The sequence below is a fragment of the Armigeres subalbatus genome, chromosome 2 (genome assembly GCF_024139115.2).
Source record: "Armigeres subalbatus isolate Guangzhou_Male chromosome 2, GZ_Asu_2, whole genome shotgun sequence".
NCBI lineage: Eukaryota > Metazoa > Arthropoda > Insecta > Diptera > Culicidae > Armigeres > Armigeres subalbatus.
Window position 1 is genome coordinate 18,018,099 of NC_085140.1, and position 7,310 is coordinate 18,025,408.

At 35.3% G+C, this 7,310-nt stretch overlaps 1 long non-coding RNA gene across 1 annotated transcript; it reads right to left on the bottom strand.

Moving 5' to 3' along the window:
- Nucleotides 1–1,122: 1,122 nt before the first annotated feature.
- LOC134214082 (uncharacterized) lies at nucleotides 1,123–1,874 on the bottom strand. Its single transcript, XR_009979646.1, has 3 exons — nucleotides 1,504–1,874; nucleotides 1,329–1,421; nucleotides 1,123–1,256 (listed from the first exon to the last, which is right to left on the bottom strand). It is a non-coding gene; the product is annotated as an uncharacterized LOC134214082 (long non-coding RNA).
- Between the last annotated feature and the right edge of the window lie 5,436 nt (nucleotides 1,875–7,310).

Sequence of the window (7,310 nt, forward strand, 5' to 3'; positions counted from 1 at the left end):
TGATGCTTCCGAATCTATGCTGCAGGTGTTTCCATGGCCAACGACGCCAATTGACGATTGTTAAGCAGTAGCTCAAACACGGATATTTCACCCACCACAACACCAAACATGTAAATTAGAATACGTCTCTTCATTGTAGCAGTCGTTATAAAACTACCTGCTACCTGCTACTCCAGTTTCCCGTGACTATGGGTATTGAATGCAGTGGGCCGTGGGGTGAATTTTCTATCATGTTGCTTGTTAGTTCTTAACCCTTGGTCGAAAAGAAAATCTGAAATTTCAAAAGAAAATGTTTGTAAAAGATAAAAATAAAATGCGTCTTGCCATAGACATTAACTATTCAGTTAAATACTCACCAGTAAATAAAAAAAAACTTCAAATGCAAGCACTTTAAATTTAGAGGATTCGGATAAAATCGATAAAATACACCGAGGTTCACACCGGTTTCCATGATGTTTTCGACTGAACGAAAATGTTAATTTTTTCATCCAAATATGGGTAAGTTCATTTATCCATATATATATATATATATATATATATATATATATATATATATATATATACCCGCATAAATCTAAACCATAATTGGAGAATTTCTCAGATCATCCATGACCATTAAAAACAAAAAAGCTACTGTTCTAATTACTGTTCATTCAAATGATAAACCAACCTCACCATAAATCATAATTACAGTATGTTCTATTGTATTTGTTCAAACAACTACATGGGTACCCAAGTAACCGTAAGCATTAAAATAAGCAGTACGTGCGACTATAACGCTATCACAGGGCTAACAAACTTTCTACTGGCTCTATAATAGCCCTATATAGCCGAAAAGGCGAAATAAAGTGCTAATGGTTACCTGGGTAATGGGCGGTTAAGTATAATTACTGTATAAAAAGACGCATTTTTCAGTACATTTTTATTCATACACAGTATGTAATATGGTCCACTTACAATCGTTGTTTTTGAGCAAAACAATATGGATTGTAATATATGAACAGTTGAATGATATGGTAAAAAAATCATCGCACCGTATCCCTTATCGTTCATCACCAGAAGAATCGATTAATAATTTTACTCAATAATTTTATTAATACACAATAAATAACATTATTCATTTATTTCAACACTCGTTTCTAAAAATATCTCCAGCTAGGTACAAAGAAGAAGCCATAACTTTAAGGATACTTTTCGATGATGCTGTCCGGAAACCTCGCCGGAAACTGCATTCCTTCCCATAAATACGGAGTTGTCTGCAAGAAAATAGAAGAAAAATAACAATTATAATAAAATTGAAGGTGTGATGCAGGTTTAAAAAAACTCACCTGTAAACATTTGATTTTGGAACCTTCCTTCAAGTTTCGCTTCAGGGTTTCATTGAAACGCGCCATTTCGAAATGTTGGATCTGTCTCGGGAACTGCAAAGTCATTTCATATTCATTATTCATGAAGAATTTAATTTATTTCAAAGTAAGCAAGTTAAAGAACTTTGTTACAAACCTGATTTTATTGGTGCAAAAAAAATCCTCATAACAAAAATCCAACGGGAAACTGTGCGAAAAAAACTAAGCACCAGCTTTTTTTGCACCTGAAATAAACATGACTACCGCCTCGACTACCGCACGGAAAAATAATTCTTCCGTTTCTAAAAAATACGCAAACTTATTGCAAAATTTTAACGGCTATCGAATTTTTATCATTGGATGATATGAGAGTGCAGTGTATGTGTGCAATCGAAGGGAAATAATTTTATCGTCGGAGAATACATTTTCGTTTCATAGTTATATTGTATATTGTGACTATATCTGTTATCAACCAATAATTGTCCATTATCTTTTTCTTCTAAAAGAAAATTAAACACGGAGTATAATAAATTATAAAGAAACAGTAATTTGTGAAATTATTACACATGGTGTCGTAGGTTAAAAGGTTTGTATAATATTATTGATAGACAAACGTATGGTCTTACTTTAAATCAACAACTATATAATTAGTAACAATATCACATAGTTCATATGAATAGTAACAACATCACAGCATATTGTTTTCAATTATGCGGGTATGTATAGGTAAATATATATATATATATATATATATATATATATATATATATATATATATATATATATATATATATATATATATATATATATATATATATAGGTAAAGCTGCTTCACCAATTTTATAAGTGATGTTTACTTATTTTATAGGTATATTTCACCCATATTATACGTAAAGTATGCTTTTACCCAAATATGGGTGAATCAAGTACCCATAAATAGGTAAAGTGAACTGAGCGTGTAGGGATCCTACATTCAGAGATATGCGAAAGCGGACATATTGAGCAAAAGATATTTTAGTTACTAGATAAAGATTGTCGCTTCGGTTCCCTTTGTTCTGCTGTCCGAAACATGTGTGGTACATACCTGTCAAATCGTATGGATTTTCCTTCTTTGACATTTAGCTCCCCTATCCTCGCCAGCAAAAGATGTTCCGGACAGCGACGACAGCGACTATCTTTATCTAGTAACTAAAATATCTTTTTATTGAGCCAATCGAGCATTGAGAGACAAGGGCCTCATACGCCTGTCACTGGCGAACAAAGCTCATGTACTCTGCATCGAAGCTTAGAACCGGTGTTAGGGCGCAATCGTTAATGCGAACATTTTTATATTCAGTTAGTTATTGCGCTTTTTGCACTTTATCCAGCTTTCCACGTTTGCCATAATGGCGGATTTTGACAGTAACTGCTTCCCGACACTGAACTGAAATTTTCATCTTAGCAAACCATGTATACCTAAATTTTTTCCATTGCCAATAACAACCAATATTTTGTTTGTTTATCATACGCCGGTAAATTGGTAATGAAATTCTATTGAATATTTTCCGTTAATTTACATTCTGGATACTTATACTAATATTTGATTCATTTTAGATATTTAGATACCATTACAAGCTAATCAAATGATCAGGGTCGACGATGGAACACGGTGATACACTCTTTCCAACGAATATACTCGCATTTTCTTCCATTCTTTTACGTGCTTGCAATTCATTGTCAGTATTAGTCCATAGAGCAAAGAGTTTGCTATTAAATGAAACATATTTCGGGCGATGGCGAGATTTGGAATGATCTATTTATGCGAGGCACTAGCTGTGAACATCATACTTTCGGAACTCAGTCGATTGAAATTCGGTATTCTGGACCCCTCACTAATTTCAATTAATCCGCACGGGAGGTTTTTTTTGTGAGTTTTACTCCTCGTGGCTTTTACTATGACCTGGCCAAGGCTCGGTAAATGAAGCGCACACAACTTATTTTATAATTTTACATTTTTAAATATATCAAATATTTGAAGCAAGAAAATAAACTTAATCCGTTTTAACCTCTCAAAACTTTTCTATTTTGGCACCGGATCCTGCAGATATATGACGCATGTCTCAATTTCAGAGTTATATTTGAATAATCAGGTGAATGAATAGTCCACACCAGGTCTATACTTAAGAATCCACACCGGACTGTTCATGGAACACATATAGGCGAAAGTTTTAGGCTAAAAGAACCTTTGACGTGTCTTTTGAGAAATTAACCAAACTTGTATTTTACAAAATGCAAATTATTATTAATTACACAGACCAGGAGGTTGAAGGAAACTACACCGGATCTATCGCGAAGTAAATAAACAATAGAATGGCCGACTTCATATTAGCCAGATTTCCACTTATTAAGCAAAAATCCCCTAAATCTTCAGAAGCATATAAAAATTCTTCACCCGAACGAGTTCTTTACTTCAGCTATAGGTATGTGGTGGGCTGGACTCTCCATACCCATAAAATGCCTTTGGGGAAACATCAGAAATATTTATATAATATCTGAAAAAAAGTAAAATATAAGATTAATTGAAATTTATTCATTTCCTGTTATGAATGGTAAACATAATATCGTATAGATTTTCGTGTTGAAGAAATAACAAACTTCTGGCTGTCATTGGTGACGAAGTACATCTAAGCTTACTCGGATGAAAATTACAGTTCAGTGTCTGGAAGCAGTTAATGTCAAAAAAATTATAGCATCCGCCATTATGGCGAATGTGGAAAGCTGGATATGAGTTCTGCGAGCTTTTTTTTCTTACAGTCATCTTTTTCTCACACTCAATACACTCAAAAAAGTTTGATTTTCCGTGTATAATATTTGTGTGTGAGTGCTCAATCTGAAAACAATATTGTGTATCCGGAATAAATTTATACCGCTTTTTATACCGAAGTTGGATTTTTCTCCAGATACAGGCAACTTTCCCAACTTCGGAAGTAGTGCACTGGATTCGCCTAAAGATGCGCTAAACAACGCATCATTTAGTTTGACAAATAAAACTTCGGAAGAAACTTCGGTTCGGAAGTCCCGACTTCCGAATTCTAACTTGGTGCTACGCCGACAATAAATAGACGTCAGATCATGGCGGGAATCGATTTAGTGTACACGCTTACATGTGACTAACGAGTAATGGGTTATAATTGGGTAAATTTCAGAAACAAAAATCGATCAACCCGAAATGAGAGTGAGTGTGAGAAAAAGAAGCGGGCAAATCACAATCTACACATAACTCTTCAAATTGGTGAAATCGGCAATACTGCAAATAAATTCTTTTTCGAGTCCCTATAATCAAGCAGGTACCTCAAGCATGCCACATCGTGGTTTTGCTGCATGATTGAGTGTTGAATTTTGATAAAATATCGAAAACAAAAGTGTGCATAAAAATACATCATACGCAATGTCATGTTGAAGCTCCCTCGGGACTTTTTTACCGGCTATTAGGATTGAAAATTACTGAGTTCCTGTAGTTAATTTCATAAACAACTGAGTACAGTAAATGTTAGTATGTACCGACTTTCAGTAACATATTTTTCATAAGACGAGTTTGTACAATCCCATTGAATTCCACCACTTAATTGTATCTTGAAGGATACGTATTTCGACCTCAACAGTAAGGCCGTCTTCAGTGTCTCGTACTTGACTCGACTTAGTTAAGTCGAGTAAGGCCGTCTTCAGTGTCTCGTACTTGACTCGACTTAGTTAAGTCGAGTCAAGTACGAGACACTGAAGACGGCCTTACTGTTGAGGTCGAAATACGTATCTGTCAAGATACAATTAAGTGGTAGAATTCAATGGGATTGTACAAACTCGTCTTATGACAAGTGAAGACACACCACTAAAAAGCTCAAAATAATTTTCCTAACATATTTATGATATTCACGGATACAAATTTCATCCATTTGCTTCAAAAATATACATGTTTACTTCCAAAATGGTAAAATGTTTGAATCAAACATATTTATTTTTAAAACCAAATTAAATCCCTGTTTGTTTTATACGTACACTAGTGGGCAGCCCCTCGCTCGCTCTTGCAAAAGTAAACAAACACTCGAGTTCGGATCGGATCCGATCGGAGGTCAACAGAGGAGCAGGAGCAAGCGTAAAATAATATGTTTTCTTGCTTCCAAATTGATGATACACTACTAAAAATCCACACATATTTATTGGCAAAAATCCATAGATTTAACTTATGATGTATATCAGCGCACACATAACCATTCTCCACGCGAACTACTAATAAAATATATATCCAAATAAAATTTATGTGTGGTCTCGTATTAGCAATTATTTATTTTATGTGTGGTTCTATATCGATTATATTAGGGTGGAGCTATTGCAAAAATCTATAACGGCGACACATATATCTTATATAGATATTTTTGGCAGTGTAAGGACGTTTTTCAGGTACAGAAAGGTAAGTAAATGAAATATGAACGATTGGAATTGTGAAATCTGGTAGTCAAATGCTACCAGAATATGAAAATTGGTAGACTTGATTAGAAAATATTATGAAGGGCCGAACCAAAACAATAATATCCATGTTTGCTTCAAACATTTAGCTGGTTGAAACAATTTCAAACGCACATTTGATTCAAAAGAAAGTTTTCGTTCGCTTCAAATGCAACAATATGTTTGATCCAAACATATTTATTTTTGATGCCAGAACAAACTGAATTATTGTTTGAATTTACCTAGAATATGTTTGTTTTTAACGTAGTTTTTTCTGCGTGTTTACATGGGGGACGACACAAGACAATTCTCACAAAATGCCCATACTTTTTATCGGATTTTTTGTAATATTTGTTCCATACATTACTTACAGTATCTTAGATAGAAATAGAATGAGTTGGATTGTCTTTCATTAAATTAGAAAAGCTCAGAAACGGATATTTAAAATTATTTCCGTGTGGCATACTGTCAAGATGCTGTCAGAATGACAAACAAAAAGTAAATAATAATTACAAATGACAAAAAACAGAAAATAATATCCTTGATTTTATTTTGGAATTATTCTAAACAATACAACACAATACAATGGTGCGGTAAGATACGCGGCTACAAAGCGAGATCATGCTGAGGGTAGCTGGGTTCGATTCCTGGTGCCGGTCTAGACAATTTTCGGATTGGAAATTGTCACGACTTCCCTGGGCATAAAAGTATCATCGTGTTAGCCTCATGATATACGTATGCAAAAATGGAAACCTCGCAGTTAATAACTGTGGAAGTGTTTAATGAACACTAAGCTGCGAGGCGGTAAAGTCACAGTGGGGGATGTAATGGCAACGAAGAAGAAGAAGACAATAGCCTCTATAGATTTTTGGCCGAACAAGTTCAATGCATCAGGTATACCGAAGTCTGTATCAGTTTGTGCCATTTCCAGATGCTTCATACAGTATACAGCAACCGGAACAAGAATGAAATAGTTTGCGAAAGAATGATCTGATATCAGTGATAGGTATTCCTGTCTTGGTTCCTGTACTGTTGGCTGGTGAAAGAGTCTTGTTTGTTCAAAATTGAGCGGAATGGCATGCTACTTGTCAGCGACATGGACGCAACCTCGGACAACCTCACTGTGAGGATGGTCCGGGATAAGGTATGTAAATATTGCGGTTCATCCGCGGTGGTTGTTACCGGGGTGCCCTTCCCCAACGTGACTCAGTGAACGGAAACGGCAAATTTGGCCCATATATTATCTGTCAAATTTGCCGCTTCCGTCGCCGTTCTGCTGGCATTGTGTTTGGGGTTAAACTTCTAAGCGGTTTTTACCCATATGCTTAAACCCTGGGTGGTGCGGATTAGGGATCCTATATTAAGAGATGTGCGAATACTTTTCCAGACAATTTAGCAACGCTGTTACATTTGTAAACAAACGCTGCCAGCACTTGTCGTGGCGCAAAATGTTGGAGCTTGAACATGACTTTGCGCATAATGGCA